The following is a 23256-nucleotide window of genomic DNA, read 5'->3' on the forward strand; positions in this document are numbered from 1 at the left end:
AATCGAATCATGGGGGCAGTTATCTCCATGCTGTTCTCATGATAGTGAATGAGTTCTCATGAGTTCTGATGGGTTTATAAGGAGCTTTTCCCCCTTTTGTCTGGCACTTCTCCTTGCTGCCGCCACATGAAGAAGGATATGACTGGTTCTCCTTCCTCCATGACTGTAAGTTTCCTGAGGCCTCCGCAGCCATGCTGAATTGTAAGTCAATGAAACCTCTTTCCTTTATAAATTACCAAGTCTCGGTATGTCTTTATTAGCAGCATGAGAACAGATTAATACACCATGCCCTCAGACTCGTGACCCATCAGAAGTCAACATCCTCAAATCATAAAGTTAGAAAAGGAGGCTCTGTATTTTGCAATGTAGACCCACAACAAGTGGTTTTCAATTCATTTCTGCTTCAGAGGAAATAGCAACAAAATTATTTTTTGCACACATTTCAAATATATGAAATGCTACATTAATTATAGTTTTTACAGAAATCTCATTGTCATCTTCAGAATCATTACTTTTCTAAAGGTAACACGTGTACTCAGTTGGAATCAGCTAAATTTTTGTTGACAACTTGCAACTCTTCTTGTAAATGAGTGTTGCAGTTTACATTAAAGTTGACATTTGATGTTTAGTACTATATTGTGCATTATCCCTAAATTAAAAAAAAAAAATGAATGGTTCAAAGTGTATTAATTGAAATATAGCACAGAACTAGTGATGAGAATAGTAAGCTGAATTGAAAAATTCAAAATTATATATATATTGATATATTGGCCTGTGCAGATTGCCATAGCAAGATACCACAGACTGGGTGGCTTAGGAAAAACAAACTTACTTTCTCATAGTCCTAGAGGCTGCAAGTCCAAAATCAAAGTACCGTCAGGGTTTCCAGTGAGGCCCCTGTATGAGTCTGTTCTCACACCACTAATAAAGACATATCCAAGACCAGGTAATATATAAAGGAAAGAGGTTTAATTGACTCACAGTTCCACATGGCTAGTGAGGCCTCACAATCATGGTGTAAGGCAAAGGAGGAGGAGTAGTCACATGTTACATGGTTGCAGGCAAGAGAGCATGTGCAGGGGAAATGCCCTCCATAAAACCATCAGATCTCATGAGACCCATTCACTGTCACGAGAACAGCAGTATTGGCGTAACTGCCCCCATGATTCAACTACCTCCCACCAGGTCCCACCACCACACGTGGGGACCATGGGAACCACAATTCAAGACAAGATTTGGGTGGGGACACAGCCAAACCACATCAGTCCCTGTCCTTGGCTTGTAGACAGCTGCCTTCTCTGTGTCCTCACATGGCCTTTCCTGTGTGCTTATATGAAAGAGAGAAAGAGATAGTGATGTCTGTTTATTTTCTTATAAGGACACGAGTCCTATCTGATTAGGGCCCCACATCCATGACCCCATTTGCTCGAATTACCTCCTTAAGGGTTCTATCTCCAAATAAAATCACACTGGGGATTAGGGCTACAACATATAAATTTGGGGGGGACACAGCCTATAACAATTGTGAGCAGGACTTTCATGGAAGCATAGACTTTGAAATTACATGTGTTGAGACAATTCATCCAAAAGTGTGATTTCTTCCACACAGTTGAAAAAGAAAGAAAGATTTAAAAAAATCCAATAGCAATTATTTGAAAATTGGACTTTAATGGACCAATGTTCCATGTGCTCCTGCATCCCAGTGGATTGAAAGTTGTGAGATTTTTCTAAAGAGCAACATAAAGCCATCAAAGCCCTCACATCATTTTCAAAGAAAGTATAGTCATCTCCCTGATAAACCAGGTTTATTTTTCAGGAAGAAAAAGTGCAAAATAATGTTCTCCATTGAAAACTAGTTTTTCGTCTAAAAAAGGCAGAGAAGAAACCAAAATCTAAATACATTTACAGGATTTAAAAGATACTGTCTACCGGGAAGAAGTAACCATTTAGAAATCCAGTCTTGTCTATCAAGAACCTACTGTGTTCCAGGCACTGGAAACACAGTTGTGGACGCAATGCAGCCCCAAGTTTGGGGATCTTATTTTCTAGTGGGAAAACACAGTAAACAAGTCAACAAAGTCACTACTGATTGCAATAAATGATGGGGAGCAATTAAACAGGGTGATGGGACTGAGAGTGACCGAGGGGCACCACTTTAGAAAAAGCCTCTCTGGAGACGTGACATTTGAGGACAGATCTGAAGATGCAAAAGAGCCAGGCATGCAAACAGAACTAAGGGGAGATGAGTGCAAACACACAGGGATGAGCAGGTGCCAGGACGGCTGGTCCAGAAAGGCCACTGTGGCTGGAGACCCGAGGTGAGGGCTGATCTGGGAAGAGCTTTTCTTTTCTTGCTGGAGCAAATGTGATGACATATTATGGAGCGTCTTTAGAAGTCACATTCCAACACTATAATCGAACATGGAAAAAGAATATTTTTAGGCCCAAATGTAGCTCAGACATGAATTAGGGATTCACTCCCTGCAACCTTGAAAGCTCAAACATTCATCGTGCCTCTGAGAGCAATAGACGCTCATCGATTTAGTGTCTCAAGTGTCTGAACGTTTTCTTGAGTAAGAAAATGCTCTATAATTTCGGGGGCCATATTTAATAAAATATCCAAAACTGTATTACAGAGCCACCAAACAATTGCTGTCATTCCTGACAACCTATAATTGAGAGTAAAGATTTTTCATTCGATAGAAAGAAAAGAGCCTGGACACTTGCAGAATCTCACCTAGCACTCCGACTTTGCACCTGTGAGCCTGGTAACAGATACTGCAGGGAGAAACTGCAATCATGATCACCCTTTCAATAATAACTTGTTTAAAATAATAATAAGAAATAAAAACAACTTGTTCAAAATATTATTTTATTTTTGTTACTTAAAAATGGTGGTGATTCTTTCTTGTGAACTTACAGACCTGATAGTTTGGGAAACACCATTCTAAATCTAAGCATGATTTTCAATTAATTAGAAAATACCCTCTTTATTTTTTCCCATCTCATATATGCTAATTGGAGTATCTTCAAGTTATGAGAAATTATGTTTCACATCACACCTTTATCACTTCTCAAAGATCAAACAGCGTTAATAAGGTGAATGATGCCACATTTTTGTAAGGAAACTGATACACTCTATGGTGTCTTAGAGGTGTTTGGTCCAAAAATAAAAGGTCAGAGAAAAAAGAAAAGGCCCTTGAAGAAGAGATTTGATGAGTGTTGAATACAGGTAACACCTTTCAAACCAAACACTTTCACACTTGCAAAAAGTTTCAAAACACACACAGTAGCTACTTGTGCTAACATAAACAGAGTAGCATCTTTTGAAATTTCTGATGAAACATAAACAGAGATGGAGGGATAAGAAGAGAACAATGGCTGTTCACCTACAAATAAAACTAAAGTCAAGACAGACAATGTATAAAGGGCACATTTGCTTAAAGGACTCAAGAGTGTCCCAGAGAACCCAGTGGAAGAGATTCAGCCATGACACAGGAATACACAGGAACCAGCAGGACTGCTATGTACAGTTGTGGAGATTGTGCACTGCACAAGTGTACCTGGCCAAGGAAGCAATTGGAGCCCAGAAAGTCATTGGGGAACGACTAAAAACCCATCTACAATCCTTTCTCCAAACCATGCACTCCGGCACGCAGCTATGTTCACTTAAGTTAGCAGATCTCACAGGGAGCAATTTTGCCTTCCAGAAGGCACTTGGCAATGCCTGAACACATTTTTGATTGTCACAATTTGACATACATTCTACCGGCACCTAGTGAGTAATGGCCAGGAATGCTACTATAAACATTCTACACAGGACAGCCCACCAAAGCAGAATTATCTGGCCCAAATGTCCATAGTGCTGAGGTGGAGAATCTCCAACTTAAAGATGACATTTTCTAATTCATATCATGATGCAGCCCAGTGGGAAAGCCATGGACCCATAGGAATGCAGCTGTCCAGTGGGAAAAACTTGTTCGGATTCACACAAAGAGCCTTGTGGGAACCAGGAACTCTAAATCCACTGTCTGGTATCTCAGCCCTGTCTCCTCTGTTTCTCTCCCTCCCTCCCTCTTTCTCTCTCTCCCCCTTTCCCTCCCTTCCTCTCCCTTACCCTCTCCTTCTCTCTTTTTCACTCCCTCTCCCCCTTCTTATCTCTGTCTCTCTCTGTCTCATTCTCTTTCCCTTTCTCTAACTCTCTGTGTCTGCCTTCCCTGACATATCCAGAAATAGGCAGGCATTCATCCCTGATTTGAGGTGATGGAGCCACATTTTACACATGACTCTAGTGACCCTTTCCTCTCTTCCCACTGTGAAAGGTAGAACAGGCTTCAGAGGTCACTTCAGCTGAGCAAAGGAGCCAACATGTACCCACCGGAACACCCTTTATTCCTCGTCCTTCTGTGTCCGGAATTGGTGGGTTCTTGGTCTCACTGACTTCAACAATGAAGCTGCAGACCTTCACGGTGAGTGTTACAGCTCTTAAGATGGCACGTCTGGAGTTTCTTCCTTCTGATGTTCGGATGTGTTAGGAGTTTCTTTCTTCTGGTGGGTTCGTGGTCTCGCTGGCTCAGCAGTGAAGCTGCAGACCTTCGTGGTGAGTATTACTACTCTTAAGGCGGCGCATCTGGAGTTGTTTGTTCCTCCCGGTGGGCTTGTGGTCTCGCTGGCTTCAGGAGTGAAGCTGCAGACCTTCACCTTTACAGCTCATAAAGGAAGTGTGGACCCTAAGAGTGAGCAGCAGCAAGATTTATTGCAAAGAGCAAAAGAACAAAGCTTCCACAGTGTGGAAGGGGACCCGAGCGGGTTGCCACTGCTGGCTGGGGCAGCCTGCTTTTATTCTCTTATCTGGCCCCACCCACATCCTGCTGATTGGTAGAACTGAGTGGTCTGTTTTGACAGGGCACTGATTGCTGCGTTTACAATCCCTGAGCTAGACACAAAGGTTCTCCAGGTCCCCACCTGATTAGCTAGATACAGAGTGTGGACACAAAGGTTCTCCAAGTCCCCACCCTAGTAGCTAGATACAGAGTGTCGATTGGTGCATTCACAAACCCTGAGCTAGACACAGGGTGCTGATTGGTGTGTTTACAAACCTTGAGCTAGATACGAGTGCCGATTGGTGTATTTACAATCCCTTAGCTAGAAATAAAGGTTCTCCAAGTCCCCACCAGACTTAGGAGCCCAGCTGGCTTCACCCAGTGGATCCCACACAGAGGCTGCAGGTGGAGCTGCCTGCCAGTCCTGACCCATGCGCCCGCACTCCTCAGCCCTTGGGCGGTTGATGTGACTGGGCGCCCTGGAGCAGGGGGCGGCACTCTCAGGGGAGGCTCCGGCCGCACAGGAGCCCACAGAGGCTGGGGGAGGCTCAGGCATGGCAGGCTGCAGGTCCCAAGCCCTGCCGCGTGGGAAGGCAGCTAAGGCCCGGGGAGGAATTGAGCACAGCAGCTGCTGGCCCAGGTGCTAAGCCCCTCACTGCCTGGGGCCGGTGGGGCTGGCCGGCTGCTCCAAGTGCTGGGTCCGCGGAGCCCACGCCCACCCGGAACTCGCACTGGCCCGCAAGCACCACGCGCAACCCCTGTTCCCGCCCGCGCCTCTCCCTCCACACCTCCCCGCAAGATGAGGGGGCCAGCTCTGGCCTTGGCCAGCCCAGAAAGGGGCTCCCACAGTGCAGCGGCAGGCTGAAGGGCTCCCCAAGTGCTGCCAAAGTGGGAGCCGAGGCAGAGGAAGCGCCTAGAGCGAGCGAGGGCTGTGAGGGCTGCCAGCACGCTGTCACCTCTCACTTCCACTTATGGAAAAGTTGCTGATCCCCAGTTACATGTTGAGCACTCTGCTGGGGAAGGAGAATCAAAACATGATCCCCACACTCTAGACATGGGAACCTTTGAAGGGACGCTGACATGTAGCCAAATACAGGCACATCATATGGTTGCTGTGATGCTCTTTGTCATAGTCTGAGCAGAGAAAAAGAAGCAGAGAGAAAAGAGAGAAAGAACAAGCTGTAACTGTTTGTTGATAAACAGAATAATCTCTGGAAGGAGACATAACTGATCATTTCCACTGAAAAGACATACACAGTAATATTGAGTGGGCGTAATATCATTTTTCATCTTTTTATGTTGGGAACATAAAACTGGATTAAACTCAGAATCAAGTGTCATAGGACAAAAAGCAATGTTCACATCAAGATCTTATCTGTATATTGCAACATCTTTGAAATTCTAAAGAAAAATATACTGAGAAAAGTATAAGCAGGAAACATCACACTCTAAGACAAATAAAGTATGCATAATTGTGATTAATTTCAGTTACACTAAAGAGAAAGCACTCAGAGGTACTTAGGCATTGCCATTTCTTTATCATCTGTTTCAAATAAAAGTTTGGCTTTACGTTTATATATAAATGCAAATTATCCATATTTAATAATAGATCTTTACTCTATATGGACATATTATAGAACAACAAGAGTGTTCTAAATGTTGCCTATTCATTACGTTTCCTTATACACAATCACCTAATAGTAGCATTGGGAATGACAAGTATGAAGCCTGGAGGGAGAAAAAAAAAACAAAAAACATCCGCCCATACTCAGCCACCTGGTGCTCCAGACTGGGTTTCCAGAAAGCCCACTCTGAGCCTACTGATGTGCAGGGTGTTTATTAAGGAGAGGAAGAGACGAAAGGAGGCAGAAGTGGGCACAGCAGAAGTCGAACTGGGAGGCAGACCCCAAATAGCCTTGTTAACCACTGGGAGCTCAGCCCTTGGATGGGCGCTGCAGAGCCATCCAGAGTAGGGCCAGAAGCTGGGGGCTCACCCTCCTGCATCCATCAGCCAGGGGTCATCTGAGAGGGCAGAACTGGGGTCAGGTGGCCCTCTGCAGCTGCAGTGACCTCTGAAGGGGCTGAGAGCAGGAGACTGTGCACGGCTGCCCCCAAAACTGCGGCAAGGAGGCCTTTACTGAAGGGATTATTGCAGCGTCCAACACACCTGCCACACCTGACAATGGACCAACATGCAAACCTGACACCTTTAAAGGACTGAAATCACTGACTGGCGTAATGATGGTCCTTTCATATCCATGTCTTTGTTCATTCAACCAGCATTTATTAAGTATCGACTAAGTGCTGGGGACCGTGTTAGGCACAGTTGTCCATGAGGGAGACTGATTCGGTGGCCTTCTTGTCCATACCCTCCTACTGTTTTAGTTCTGGCCACTATCCCCGAAAACTTCAGTGGCTTAAACAACAAATAGTTATTTCTTAAGATTCAGAAGACTGGAAAGTCCTAGATCAGGGTGCTGGCAGATCTGACAGCCATCTTCCCACTGTATCCTTGTGTGGCAGAGAGGGAGGCATGATCTCCTAGCTCCTCTTATAAGGGCACTAATCCCACTCATGAGAGCTGCACCCTCCTGACCTACTCATCTCCCAAAGGCCCCACCTTTTACTACCTCTCCATTGAGGGTTAGAATTTCAACAGATGAAATCTGGGGGGGACGTAAACATACAGTCCATAATACCCGCCCACCTGACCCATACCCAAAGAAATGCCAGTGCTTTCTGCTTAAAATACTCCAGTAGCATGGTTCATATTAAAGCTTAATCAAGATCAAAATATCCAGCTATAAAATTAAAAACTAAATAAGAGTCAGAAGAGGAAGTAACAGGGAAAAAGGAATGAAAAAAGTTACTCCTTCACAGGAAAAGATGGTAGAGTGAGGTAAATTTAATGAACAAGACCTTTGCCTTCTGTCATATCTGGGTCCAAATTTCAACTTGTCTATATATAAGCAATGTCACCTAAACTTCTCTCGAGTTTTTCGTTGTGAAATGAATGCCTGCATTGTGTGAGTTTTGGCAGGATTACATAAGATCTGTGCAGAGGAGGGAGACTGGGTCCTGAGCAGTCATGGGGCCACAGTGACCACAGCATCTTCCTCGGATTCATCACCAGCTTCTCCAGCACCATTACCAAAGCACCACTGCAATAGGCCAGGCAGCAGATGCCCTCCTGCAGCTGACATGCAGATGGTAAGTCCGTGTGAGTTACAGCATGTGTTTAGTGACACTGCTTATCGAGGTCCCACAACTATGTTTCTGCTCCATAAAAGATCCTTCTCACTTCCAACATAACCTGAAATTTACTATTGTCAAAAAAATGACTGGCTGGGTTTGGGGGCTCACGCCTCTAATCCTAGCACTTTGGGAGGCCAAGGTGGGTGGATCACCTGAGGTCAGGAGTTGGAGATCAGCCTGACCAACATGGTGAAACCCCGTCTCTAGTAAAAATACAAAAATTAGCTGGGCATGGTGGCAGGCACCTCTAATGCCAGCTACTTGGGAGGCTGAGGCAGGAGAATGGCTTGAACCCGGGAGGCAGAGGTTGCAGTGAGCCAAGATCACGCCATTGCACTCGAGCCTGGGTGACGAGAGCGAAACTCCGTCTAAAAAAAAAAAAAACGACTTGAGGCAGAAGCCACGTCCACCACTGAATCATGAGCAGAAAACCAAGGCAGCAGGGTGAAGCACAGCACCCCTTGCAGAGCGATCCACTGCAGAAACACAGGTCAAACATGGACGGAGTTGAGGCGTCCTCGATAAGAAGCATCTAGCACTGTGGCCTTACAGAGTGTATTCAAAGGAGGTGAACCCTCCTTTGAAATCGACTGAAAAAAACACTTGCTTAAAATCCCAACATTGCGATATAGCAACTGCTTGGAAGTTTCTGCCAACTCTATTAGGTGCCTTCAAAACAAGAAGCAGAAGCAGCACAGAGCAGCACAGAAACCAGAAATAAGCCCAGCAGGTTTCAAGGAGGAAGGTAGTATCCTTCCCCATAGACGCCCTTAGTCAACGGCATTGATGTGGAGAGGCTGAATGCGGAGGGAGACACCAGCTTCCCGGCGCGTGGTCATCAGGCTGGTGTGTGGGTGTGGGAGAATGTGTATGTGATTGTTACTCCAAATTCACTTCCCACAGCACAGTGTCAGTCATTTGCTTATATTCCTCATCTCTATGAATATCCAAATTCTTTAAAACCCTCCAGAGTGTTCCAGGGTGAAGTCTAAGCCAAGGACTACAGTCCTGTGTGGTTGTGCTGAGAAGCCAGATAAGAAGAAGCTTGTACCCACGACAGGGATGCTGCCTTCTTTTCGACACCGTTAAAACATTATGTCCCTTTTGTCTTCCCAGTCACCACATGGGGAGGCCTCATCATCCCTTCCCACAAGAAGACAAGGTGATGGGGAGGTGGAGCAGCAACTAAAGTTCCACAGCTGTGCCGAGCCAGGGTGGCCTCCACCGCTGCCTGGCTCAAAGCCTATTCCCTCCTCATTTTCCCCACCTCTTTGGCTGTGATTTCCCGCTAAGAAAACGTATTCTATGAAAAGTTCTGGTTCATTCAGTGAACCTCTTCACACGGCTCCTGAGAAGCGCCACTGATCATCTCTCCCACGCCAGCAGACTTCCTGTTCCCTCCCTCTCACTGCCGATAGGATGCTCTAAGAATGAGACCCCATGACTTTTTTTTTTTTTTTTTTTTTTTCGAGAGGGAGTCTCACTCTGTCTCCCAGGCTGGAGTGCAGTGACATGATCTCAGCTTACTGCAACTTCTGCCTCCTGGGTTCAAGCGATTCTCCTGCCTCAGCTTCCCCAGTAGCTGGGATTATAGGTACCCACCATCATGACTGGCTAATTTTTGTATTTTTAGTAGAGATAGGGTTTCACTATGTTGGCCAGGCTGGTCTTGCACTCCTGACCTGGAGTGATCTGCCTGCCTCAGCCTTCAAAAGTGCTGGGATTACAGGCATGAGCTACTGCGCCCAGCCCCCATGAACTCTCCAAGCCAAAATCCTGGGCCTCAGACAGAATCAGAGGCTTTACAGGACAAAGCCTAGTTATCCATCTGATAAATGATGTTGCAGCCACAAACAACACACGATTTGCTTTTCTGTGCGAAAACCAAAATCTTCGCTTAAACCCTGTGTATTAGTTTATTCTCATCCTGCTATGAAGAAATAGCGAGACTGGGTAATTTACAAAGAAAAGAGGGCTGGGTGCAGTGGCTCACGCCTGTAATCCCAGCACTTTGAGAGGCCGAGGCAGGCAGATCACTTAAGGTCAGGAGTTCGAGACCAGCCTGGCCAGCATGGTGAAACTCCAGTCTCTACTAAAAGTACAAAAAGTTAGTGGGGCGTGGCGGTAGGTGCCTGTAATCCCAGCTGCTTGGGAGGCTGAGGCAGGAGAATGGCTTGAACCTAGGAGGTAGAGGTTGCAGTAAGCCAAAATGCACCATTGTACTCTGGGCAACAATAGCGAAACTCTGTCTCAAAAAAAAAAAGGAGGTTTAATTGACTCTAATTGACTCACAGTTCTGCATGCATGGCTGGGGAGACCTTGGGAAACTTACACAGGGCAGCAAGAGAGAGAATGGGTGCCAAGCGAAGCGGGAGGCCCCGAAAACCATCAGATCTTGTGAGAACTCACTCACTATCAGGAGAACAGCATGGAGGAAAGCACCCTCATGATTCAATTATCTCTACCTGGTCCTGCTTTTCACACTTGGGGATTATTACAATTCACGGTGAGATTTGGGTGGGGACACAAAGCCAAATCACATTACACAGATTGCTCCCTGCGCTGATAGAAAGGAAATAGTGATTTCTACAACAGCCTTAGAGAAACACCAAGGAGAATTCAGCTGTTAAAAGCACAAATTGGGACTCAAAAGAATTTAACAGTTTCACACCCCACCACAACCATAGAGGTAAACGTTAATGATGTGAAGAAATTAGGTGTGAGTAGGACATTTTGGTGTCATGGTGTGAAGCCTGAACCACTCTTTAAAAGGGACATAACTCCAGATCCAGACTTTTTTCAAGTATTGCTCTGCCGTGGAGGAACAGAGCATTAACATAAAATTTCCATTACAAAAGTCCAGGTTTCACTGTGGTTCAGATCCTAGACTTTGAAGACACACAGCTCATTAGGCATTTCAATCATGCTCAACAGTTCCTTGCATTGAACTCTTCTCAGCACATCAATTTTTTCTCTAATTATATTGATTTTAGCAAATTGCAGTGTCCGTCTGAGCTGATTTTCAAATATGACAGCAAAAGCTTTCAATGAAAGAGGAATACAAATGCATTGTGTAGCACTGAGCTGCATTATCCCCTCAAACTTCACAGAAGAAACACAGGCATTTGAAGGCAAGTAAAAACTGCCTGATGAAATGATGGCTTTCTGAAAAAGAAACAGCCACTTCAATTCCAGGCAATCATGGTTATACCTCTTAAGTGATCATTATTTTTCTTGCCTGAAAACTAAACTAGGTGCAAATCAAAGATTGAATCCATATTTACAATTTCAACTTTTTTTTCTTTTTTCTTTTTTTTTTTTTTTTTGAGATGGAGTCTTGCTCTGTCGCCCAGGCTGGAGTGCAGTGGCGCAATCTCAGCTCACTGCAACCTCCACCTCCCTGGTTCAAGCGATTCTCCTCCCTCAGCCTCCCAAGTAGCTGGGATTACAGGCATGCACCACCACTCCCGGCTTTTTGTATTTTTAGTAGAGATGGGGTTTCACCAGGTTGGCCAGGCTGGTCTCGAACTCCGGACCTCAAATGATCCACCCAGCTCGGCCTCCCAAAGTGCTGGGATTACAGGTGACCCACGGCACGCAGCCTATAATTTCAACTTTATGCCTCAGAGAGTGTTCAGGTGACAAATCTAACAGTAAGTGACATTTGAAAATCAAACTATTGAGGGTTTTCATTGGCCATAGAGACGAGCACCCTATGCTCTCTCGTGAAAATCCAGCTTCCCTTCCCAAAAGCAGAGCACATTTCCGTCTGTGCTGTGCTGCCTCTCCTGAAGACCACACGTGCTCCCAGCACTTGGCTTTAGATGAACTGGAACTCTCTCTCCAGCCAAGACCTCGCTCTTGAGCAGCAGTTCCTGCAGTCAGCATCCCACAGCCACCCCCATGTCATTTGTTCATGCACTCATGTATTCATTTATTTAAAAGCATTTAACCAATATTGACTATCAAATATTTGCCTGGCACTGTGCTGGGAGCTTGAGGACAGACTGAACAGAATAAACATAGCCCCTGACCTGGGGCACACACGTTTCCTCCCTGGCCCATTTCCATCCATGATACCCGCATTTTCTGGGTCACACCGAGGAGACATTGGGCCTGCATGCTGGCCTCCTCCCTTCCCCATCTGCTGCCTCCACCGTGGGAGCCTGGTGGCCTTTCACGAGGTGAACGCAGCAGCTTCCTTGCAACTTTCCCATTTCTCATCTTCTTCCACTGAACTAATGTCAGACTGAGTGTTGTAAAATGAGGAAATCGTCACAGGTAAGCTGGGGAGGTACATGACCTGGCTCTCCCATTGACTGCCACCTCTACACGATTCCAGGAACCTCTTTGACTCGCCTCCTCCATGTTGGGTGAAAGTGGGCCATTTTATACCTGGTGGGAGGGGACACAAACACTCCAACAGTCCCCTGAATAAGCCTTGTTTGTCCGGCTCAGGACACCCGAGGCAGGCCCTCCACTGCAGCGGATGGTCACGCCTGCAGCTAGCAGTCACCTTGCTCCAGCGTCTGCATCTGCCCACAGTGAAGGCAGCGTGACACGGGAGCCAGGCACGCCTCGCAGTCCCCGAAATCCACTCTCTACGTCCATGATGGGTTTGTTTGTCCGGCCCCCAGGTATCATCGCAGCCGGGCTGGCTTCTGAGACGACTTGCAGAGTCATCCATGACCCCATGAGTGACAGGCCTCTGAGACATGCAGCAGGGCGTGGCCTCCTCTCACCAGTTCCACAAAATGAAATCTGGCTTTCCTGGGGAGTAGGGAAGTGCAGCAACTTTCCAATCCCATCCGAGGAGTTAAAATCAAACCTCAAAAGAAAAGTTTCTGCTCGGGCGAGGTGGCTCACACCTGTAGTCCCAGCACTTCGAGAGGCCGAGGCAGGTGGATTGCTTGAGATCAGGAGTTCAACACTAGCCTGACCAACATGGCGAAACCCCATCTCTACTAAAAATACAAAAATTAGCTGGGCGTGGTGACACGCACCTGTAATCCCAGCTACTTGGGAGGCTGAGGCAGGAGAATCACTTGCAGCCGGGAGGCGGAGGTTGCAGTGAGCCGAGACCACACCATTGCAGTCCTGCCTGGGTGACAGAGTCTCAAAAAAAAAAAAAAAAAATGAAAAGTTTCTGAGTAACCTTACAAGATCATTCTCCCTGTCTCATGAGGACTGCATCCTATATCATGCACAATTCTTATTCTTCATCTCATAAGGCTCCTGAGGGTTTCAGCAAGTGCTTGAGTCTGTAATGGTCACACCAGGATCAGCACCCATTAACCTTGGTTCTATGGCCACGTAAAAAGCTGAGGATGTTATTCCTGAGAACTAACCAAGCACTTCAGGATCAGACATGAAAACTCTCCATTTATTTTCTCACACCCCCATTCTGCTTGGACTGGGTATGGAGATGCTTCATCTCAGAGGACAGTGGGCTGTGTATCAGTCAGTATAGGCTAAGTTCGTTCAGTAACAAACAATCCCAAACTCTCAGGGGGCTCAGACAACAAGTTTTGTGTTTTCCTCTGACCACATCCCCATCTTGGGTAGGAATAGGGGCTGAAAGGGCTTTTCTTTCCTGATCCTTGTTTCTAGACCCAGGTTGATGCAGTCCCTGCTTTCTGGAAAATCACGTTTCTGAGTCAGAGGAAAGAGAATAGGAGGAGGATTACTAACAAGCTTCATCTAAAAGCAAAGTCACATCTGATTGGTTGAACCCAGTCCCATGCCTGGGACTTCAAAGGTAGGCGAGGAGGGAATTCTACAAAGAGCCAGTGAGGATCGTAACGTACGATAGTCATTACCGTAACCACCACGGACTTCCGCTGAGCGCCCGTCTCCGTGCAAGTACTGACCCTGGAACCCCAGTTGCCTGGGTCCACCTGTCGAACCAAACACAAGCCTCCTTTAGGTCTCTTCCACTCATCTCAGCAGGACTTGGCTACCCAGAAACGTCACCTAACACCCGCAGCTTCCCCCCATCATCTGTGACTACCTACTGTGTCCGTGAGACTGTCCAGTCTATAGACTGCCGCTCAGAGAAGGTAGGCTAGTAACTAAGATCCCAGACCCTGGAAGGAGAGCCCCTGAGTTTGAATCCTACTTTACCATTTACCAGCTTACAGACTTAACCTGCAGGCCTCAGCCTTCTCCACTAGGAAGTAGTGTTTATAACAGTACCTGCCTGATTGTGCTGCTATTGCACTGTTTTAAGGGATAAATAAATAAATAGGACTATACTGAGACCAGCTGGGCTCACAGTAAGCGCTATATTACTATAATAATAGTATATATTTTTATATTATTATCATTGTTACCAGGTTAGTCCATAACGTTTATTGGATTTTGTTGAATTAAGCCCCAGAAGCTTGTTCTTTGTAACCCATACTTAAGCAGTGGACAGAAAGGTAATCACCTACTGTCTAGTTCTCCTGAAAATTAGATACAAACCTAGGATAAAACACAAATTTTTTAGCATCTACTATATGCCAACCATGTGGCTTCATTAGAAAGCTCTCTGGAGAAGCTTTATTCTACAGAAATGTGCATCTATTTCCATGGTGCATTTAAAAGCTTCTAACCTTCAATTACATAAAGTAGGATAAATTCAGACAACGTAACGGTCCTATTCGATTCCATTCAAACCTAATGTGTAGAGGCAGATCTAAAGTACAGGGGGCAGAATTTCAGGATAAACCGAGAATTGCATAACAAAATATTCCTTCATTCTAAAGACTATGTAGGCCAACCAAATGTGTACTTTTGTGCAAGAATTTGTTTGGATTATGGCCAATAATTCTACAGTGATGAATTTCTAAATAAAGATACCAATCTCATCTCATGTCTTCCTAATAATTACGAAGCCCATCAATATCTTCTACTCTGCAGAGCTTCACTCCAAACTCCAGGAGAAACATCAGTCAAAGATACCGGTATACCCGACCTTTTTAAGGGGGAAAGACAGTGCGAATGTGAGAGGTGTTTCTTCCTCAGAGTAAGAAGCCATCAGAAGTTATGCTTCCACACAGCAGAGCTGTTTAATCGTTCACACTTGGAAAAGATACCGATACATAGGGTGGGCAGGATGGCTGCAGAAACCCCACAGAGCAGGAATTGGGAGCCACAGTCTGAGCTGAAGAAAGGGTAGAAGGCCTGTCTTACTGTTGCTTGCACAATGATCTTCACCTAATATTGAGAAAGTGTCCATTGTTCATATTAAAAATGGGGAAGGGGGTTGATAGAGACCGCACCTCCCACCCCAAGCCCACTCCATCTGCCACTGGAGGGATGGGAGCTTCATAAAGCTCTAGAGGACGAGGCAGAGCCTGGGAAACAGACCGCCGGGCCCACCCCACTCAGCAACTTTGATCATGTTTCAAACTTAGAGTAAATTAGCAAAAATATAAGTGTAATATTGCATTGTGTCCCATTCGCTTTATCAGTGTCTCTCTCTATTTTTCCCACACCATTCACGAGTAAGTTGGAGACGTCAAGACACTCTATCCCTGAAGATTTCCATGTATTTTCTCAGAACAGGGACACTGTCTTATATAACTATGGCACAACCATCAAAGTCAGGAAACTGTATACTAATATAAAACTATGACAGGGATCCCCATAGGTTCCTGGTAGAGCTTGAGTCTGTTCAGGGACCATGTCCTGCATAAATGCATATCTGTGTTTGAGGCTGTGCTCCACACACCTAGACCACTGCGAACCAAAGGAGCACTCCGAGGTGGAACACAGATCAAACACATGTCTCATTTTCCCTTATTCTTATTAATTTGACACAGAAATCCTATAGCCCACTATCCTCCCACCATTTTCTAAGGTGGCCAGATATTTCCACCATAGAAATTGAGGCTTTTTTTTTTTTAGGATTAGTCTATAGATAACCCCTTGTGCGGACTCTCACATGGGGTTTTTTAGCCTCTTACATTTTCTAGACTATGGGGCCTGTCCTTGCATCCCACACTCACGTGCACACCACACATGCACACTCACTCACTCACATACCTTGTTTCCTTGTGTTCTTTTGTTGACAAGTTTTCTTCTCCCTCTCCTAAAACAATTCCCAAATTTCAGGAAGGGACGTGTCTCCTGATGGTCCCACTTCAGGAGCCAGCATCCCAGCGAACTGATACCCAGCTGATGGAGGAGGAAAAAGCCGAGAAGCGAGTTCAGAAAGGCCTGACATCTTCTCCCTCCTGCAGGAGCCACAGACACTCACCACTAGGTTCCCCCTCCCTTCTCAGGGACCCTGCACTTAGGTGCTCACTGAATGCCATTCTCCTCAAGGCCCTGAAGAAAACTGCCCAGCAACTCTCCCGTCTCCTCTTGACATAATTTTTTCACTCTCCCAGATTATTCCCATTGGTTTATAATAGTGTTGGGGTTTTCTCCCATCTTGGAAAGTAAACAAAACAAAACTCATAACCTTTATCCCCTCCAGCTACAACCTCCTCTCTTTTTCCTTCACAATAAAACTCCTGAAAAAGAATCACCTGCTCCCTCTGTTTTAAATCTTTCCTGGTCATTCTTAAACCCCTTTCCATCAGCAGTTCTCTCCCACCACCTCCGTGAGTCTCTCACCATGGTGCTCAATGTCCCATCGCTGCCTAAACCCAGCAGTGTCTTGTCAGTTTTCTCCTGTGTGGCCCCCTCAGTAGCTTGGATGCAGCTGTTCCTCCTTGAAACATCTCTCCTTCTTTCCTCAGCTTAAGGACATGACCCTGCCCTGCTTCTCCTCCAGAGAGCCATCTCCATGTCCAAGCTGGCTTCTCCTCACCACCCTTTTTTTGTTTTGTTTTGTTTTTGCTAGCTTGCTTTCTGACGCAGACCACTACCTCTGCCCTGTTCTCTCTAGACCCCATCCCTTCTCACTAATGACTCCCGATGTCTCCCCTGAACTCACAGCTGGCTGTTCTTGTTGTTGTTGCTGTTTTGCGATAGAATCTCACTCCGTCACCCAGGCTGGAGTGCAGTGACGCAGTCTCAGCTCACCACAACCTCCATCTCCTGGGCTCAAGTGATTCTCCTGCCTCAGCCTCTGCAGTAGCTGAGATTACAGGCATCCGCGACCAAACCTGGCTAACTTTTGTATCTTTAGTAGAGATGGGGTTTTACCATGTTGGCCAGGGTGGCCTCGAACTCCTGACTTCAGGTGACCTGCCCACCTCAGCCTCTCAAAAGTGCTGGAATTGCAGGCACAAGCCACCATGCCCAGCTGAACTCACACCCCGTCATCCAACAAACTGCATGGCCTCTCTTGTGGGATACATGACTGGCATCTCAAACTTAACCTGCCCAAAGCAGAAATGCTATTCCTTTATTGTCCCTGCCAAGCATGCTTCCCTCATAGTCTTTCCTATGCTGTTAATGACAATTCCATTCACTAGAATTGCTCAAACAAAAACAAACAAAATAAAATCAAGATCCACTTTCAACTTTCTTCACTCTCTCCCACCCACTGCCCATCATTAGGAAATCCTGTCGGCTCTAGCCTCAAAGCATCTCCAGAATCTGCAGACCACCCCCATCACCATCCCCCATCACCATGCCCTTGCACCACCACATACACAGACACCTGCGCCAGCCCCGCCCTGCTCTGCCTGGGCCCCGACACTCTGACCCTGGCTCAGCAGGCACCATGATGGCGTCCAAATGTCAGCTTGTCACTCCTCTGCTCAGAATCCTCCCAGGACTTCCACTCTCACCCAGAATTAAAGCTAAAACCCAATCAAAACCCTACCAGGTCCTTCCTAATCTGCAGCCACAACCTGACCTCCTCCTGGCCTGTCTCATCTCCTCTCCATCAGGCTGGCGCCGGGACGGGGGAAGGGCTCTCCCCAGCCGCCGTGCTCCCATTCTGTGCTCCCTGTGCAGTGAGACCCCATCCGGCCTCCCTCAGACTAAGAGCACTGTGACAAGTCACCACCATTTGTCACTCACAGCAAAGTGAAGGATATGACTGCAGGGGCTGGGCTTGCGTCTGAGTGTGTATTAACTGAAATTTCCTCCTCAATATCTTTCTCACTTTTCTTCTGCCTCCTAATCTTCCAGAAAATAAAAATTAACTATAGGGAATATATTAACCGCTTTTGTTGGTCAAGTCCAGAAAACCTGTCACAGAAAACATAAGAAAGATAATTAAACACAATTGCATATTCAAAGTTTTATGAGTTAAAATGAATCAGAGGTCAGGTGCAGTGTCTCATGTCTGTAATCCCAGCACTTTGAGAGGCCAAGGTAGGAGGATCACTTGAGCCTAGGAGTTGGATATCAGCCTGGACAACATGATGAAACTTCATCTCTACAAAAAAAATACAAAAAAAAAATAGCTAGGCATGATGGCATGCGTTTGTAGTCCCAGTTACTCAGGAGGCTGAGGTAGGAGGATTGCTTGAGTCCTGGAGATGGAGGCTGCAGTGACTGTGATCGTGCCACTGTACTCTAGCTTGAGTGACAGAGTGAGGCCCTGTCTCAAAAACTACACATAATAAAAATAAAATGAGTCAGAGAGAAGACAAGGCTGGGAAAGGAATATTTCTTGATTTTGTTATGGAGATAGCCTTCCCCGTGTCTCAGGACACCTCTTTCAGGACACTAACACACTTGGCTACTGTCACATTTATTTGATTGCCTTCTAAAGGGCTAACGTATTATTACCAGGATGTAGGGCCATCCTCACTAATAATATGTTCCCAGTCAAAATAATATGCACGCACTGCCAGCACCAGCAAAATTAAGTAGAATCCACCCCATTGGGAGGGATGTTATTGCACTTAGGTGGGCTTCAGAGAGCTGTTTCTAACGTTACATCAGTTAAGTGTATGTTTATGAATAAGTCATGAACTTGACTTGGGAATCCAGAAGCATCCTCACAACCCCTGCAAACAAAGGGAAATCAAATTGTTTGTCCTCCTGTCCACAGCAGCTTCACAGATACAGCCTGAGCTTTTAATCTTCAGTGGACTCCCTTGACCCCAATTTCCCCTACCAATTATAAAATCACATCATGCATCTCATTGAAAAGGATACCCCCTTTCAAAGAGGCCAATCTGTGCCAGGAAGGGAAGTTGACCAGAGACTGGGAAAGTGTCATAATTACCTCTTGCAAAACGCTGCAGGAATCCTCTCATCATGCCTGAAGAGGGAAGGTGTAGTGACTGCTCAAAGCCCACACACCTGTGAGCATCGACCATCAGTTAGCAAGGCCTTCTCATATGATTTGAAAATGAGCATTGCTGTAGGAGCACTAACTATGATTAGTTTATTGTGTTTCCTATGATTAAAAGACACTAAGGTAAAAGTATTAATCACCCAAGAACGTATGCAGTCAAACAGGGGTAAAGGCCGGGCGCGGTGGCTCACGCCTGTAATCCCAGCACTTTGGGAGGCGAAGGCTGGCAGATCACTTGAGGTCAGGAGTTTGAGACTAGCCTGGCCAACGTGGTGAAACCCTGTATCTACTACAAATATAAAAATCAGCTGGGTGGGGTGGTGCACACTAGTAATCCCAGGTACTCGGGCAACTGAGGCAGGAGAATCGCTTGAACCCAGGAGGCAAAGTGTGCAGTGAGCCGAGATCACGCCACCACACTCCAACGTGGGTGACAGAGTGAGACCTTGTCTTGGAAAAAAAAAAAAAAAAAAAAACCCACCACCAAATAGGGGATAAAGCCAAATAGAAAATACTGGGAAGGAAATAAGCTTTGCTCAGTCCCTGATACTGAGGCTCTTAATTAATTGCATTCTTTAAAGAAATAAGAAAATAATAAAAATGAGAAAGATGCCAGGAAATCCTCAAAGTGATTCTTGTAGCAATCGGTGCCATATATTAAACTCGTCCTTTTCTTACCTGTTACTCTGTCGGTGAAAGATGTCTGTGATTGAGCAACCAATTGACTCAATATCACAGCATGCTTCTTATACCTAGGGGAGGGTTACTTGATCAATCACTCTTAATATATTCCATGTTGATTTTGGGGAAAAAAATCATTGATATGATTTACTCCACAAGTAGACACTGCTGTTCCTCATATATAAACCCTATAAAAGTTGTAACTGTCTTTCAAAAATATATATAAAACACATATTGATCATTATAACTGTAGCAGGAGTCAAAATCCCCGGAGTATGTAAGGGTCAGGAAGTTGAAGCAATTTCAGAATCAGGCTGAGTGAAAGCAAAGGAATTTGCAGTGACAATGGCAGACAGAAGAGGGCATTCCTTATCTAGAGGAATTCAAATACAAATTAAAAAAAAAAAAACAGAAAAAAAAGCTACTGTATATGAAAGACGATTATACCTCTATGAATGGATTCAGCCTACCAGCAAACAAATTGTAACTTCTCAGCCAGACTCAGTTAAAAGGTAAATTTTTACCCAAAAAGCATAGTTTTTGTGTGAGAACAAATATTTCAGCATATGTGGAAAGACAGTATGTCCCATTTCTGGATGATGAATAATATGGTAATTGTAAGCATATGTAATATAACATTTATTGCTTAGTTAAAAAAAAGTTCTGCACATGTATCCCAGAACTTAAAGTAAAATTTTAAAAAAGCTTAATATTAGTATTTAAAAAAACAGGAAAAAATCTTCACTAATAAAATTTTACACAATGTCTGAATTATGTGTCTACTACCATTTTATTTGCAAAAGGAAGCTGTTAAGGGTTTTTTTTTTTTTTTAGTCCAAAACAGTGGAATTACTAAGAAAACATAATATTAATAGAAACAAACTAATACATTAAAAAAATCATATTCAAATGAAATAACTTGGCATGTTGAGCGAGCAGAACCCATGACATTAAAAAGCGCTATTTTATTCTTGACTCCTACTATCACGTTGATCTTTATTCACATGCAGTAATTTTGCCCCTGCCCTGACGAAAACTTCTGCAGGTCCAGTAGCTTTTCTGCTCAGTCAGTCTAGGTCACTGGAGAGGTCCTTGCTCATGTTGAGTCTAAATGCAGCTCATTCATTAGAATGAACTCATTCCTAAACTCATTCTCATTCCTTAGAATGTTGGGTCCAAGATTTTAATGTTACCCCAAGGGAAAGGGGCCCTAATCTTCCTTCTCATCCTCTCTCTGTCCATTCCACCTGCTAGCCAACAGCACTGCTCCCATCAAGACTGAAGCTGGGGAGGAGGGAGAGCATCTAACTGAAGGTTTCACATCCTCTGAGCCTGGAGATAGCAGAGCTAATATCCTGGGTGAGTGTGGACGTTTATAGCTGCCTGTATTAGTCCATTTTCACACTGTTATAAAGAACTGCCTGAGACCGGGTAATTAATAAAGGAAAGAGGTTTAATTGACTCACAGTTCCCCATGGCTGGGGAGACCTCAGGAAACTCACAATCATGGTGGAAGATGAAGGGGAGGGAAGACACCTTCTTCACAAGGTGGCAGGAAGGAGAATGAATGCAGTCAGAACGACCACTTATAAAACCATCAGATCTTATGAGAACTCACTCACTATCCTGAGAACAGCATGGGGGAAACCACCTCCCCCGCCCCGCCCCCGATTCAATTGACTCCACCTGTTCTCTCCCTTGGCACGTGGGGATTATGGGAATTACAATTCAAGATGAGATTTTCGGTGGAGACACAGGCAAAAATATCACTGCCTCTTTCTCATGGTGGTTTTCATAAGCTCTTCGGAGCCTCAGATCATCACTTGACTGGGCACCCAGGGCACCCCATGGTCACCTTTGCCCCCTTCCAAATGAGAGCTCTGTTCCCTCAGGTGGTCCTGGAAACAGCACTCAGGATAACCCAGTGTAGCCTACATTTGGGCTACAGCAAACACTCATATGCTAGGGCAGTGAGGGCTGATCCCCACACAACAGAAGGGACCTCATCTCTGCTTTGCCCAGAGCTGAGAAGGGCACTAGCCAGTCTCTTCCACCAGAGTCCGTCTAGAAAAAAGCACATTTCAGAGCTCTCCAAGGGACCTCTGGAAGCCCTCACACCAGGCTCAGGAGGGAGGACAGCTCACCCAGCCCTTCCCCAAGTGAAAAACCTGGTCTCACGGTGCGGTACATTCCTTCCAAATAAGCCCCTCCCTAGATTCCTCTCCTCAAATTCTCTTGACAGGCAGACCCATGTATGTCTGACAACCTGGAAATTACCACCCTCATCCTAAAACTTTCTGCACAAACCGCCCTTTAATGTGCATGTAATTAAAAGTCAGTATAAATATGGCTGCAGAGCTCCTCTGAGCTGCTACTCTGGGCACACTGCCTGTTGGGTAGCCCTGCTCTGCAAAGAGTAGGCCCTCTGCTGTGCACGGCCACTTCAACACAAGTTACTAACACCACTAGCTTGCCCTTGAATTCTTTTCCTGGGTGTAGCCAAGAACCCTCCTGGGCTAATCCCCAGTTTTGGACACTGGAAACACAGAAAGGGAAAGGGTAAGAAGAGGGTAAAGGATGAAAAACTACCTATTAGGTGCAAGGTACACTACTCAGGTGATAGGTGCATTTAAATCATAGACTTCACCACTGTACAGTTCATCTATGTAACCAAAACCGCTTGTACCCCTAAGTCCATTGAAATAAAAGACAATTTTAAAATAGTAAAATTAAAAATTGAAAACATTGTACCACTGTGACAGACATTGTGACAGGGAGACACAAATAGCAATCTGTGTCTCCCTAAGCCAAGTAGAACTTTGTTTTCACAAAGTGTAGCCTTTCTCAAAATTAAAGGTTATAGAAGGTCTCAGGTTTAAGGCACTTCTCATATTTCATACAGAATAATAATAAGATAATCACTTATTGATCTTCACTTTTCCTTAAGCAATGGAGGTCTTGCTCTGTTGCCCAGGTTGGACTCAAATTCCTGGGCTCAAGTGATCCTTCCACTTCAGCCTTCCGAATTGCTGGGACTACAGGCAGTGCCACCACGTCTGGCTTAATCATCACTTATTGACCATCTACAACAATCTTCATGACAATGATACAAGTCATTTATGGTGTCCATTTGTATAAGAGAGTCTGAGGTTGGCCAAGTTAAGAGAAAGTCATATGACCAATATGTGAATGCAAGTTCCTGATCTTCTACAATGTCTCAATGTCTCTTGACCTCAAATAAAAAATTAGAGAAGTTTAAAAAAACAAAATATAGACAAAATTACCAAATTACACACTTTT

The 23256-nt window shown here is 45.2% G+C and overlaps 1 long non-coding RNA gene across 1 annotated transcript in view; it reads right to left on the reverse strand.

Annotated features, from left to right (window-relative positions):
* The window catches only part of LOC134730952 (uncharacterized), a 35626-nt gene that overhangs the window by 7135 nt on the left and 5235 nt on the right, over positions 1-23256 (reverse strand). The window contains exons 2-4 of the long non-coding RNA XR_010112892.1: positions 16686-18215; positions 16110-16241; positions 4379-4730 (exon numbers count right to left, since the gene is read on the reverse strand). This is a non-coding gene — a long non-coding RNA (uncharacterized LOC134730952). The remainder of the gene's footprint in view (positions 1-4378; positions 4731-16109; positions 16242-16685; positions 18216-23256) is intronic.

This window comes from Pan paniscus, chromosome 7 (genome assembly GCF_029289425.2).
Source record: "Pan paniscus chromosome 7, NHGRI_mPanPan1-v2.0_pri, whole genome shotgun sequence".
Taxonomy (NCBI): Eukaryota; Metazoa; Chordata; class Mammalia; order Primates; family Hominidae; genus Pan; species Pan paniscus.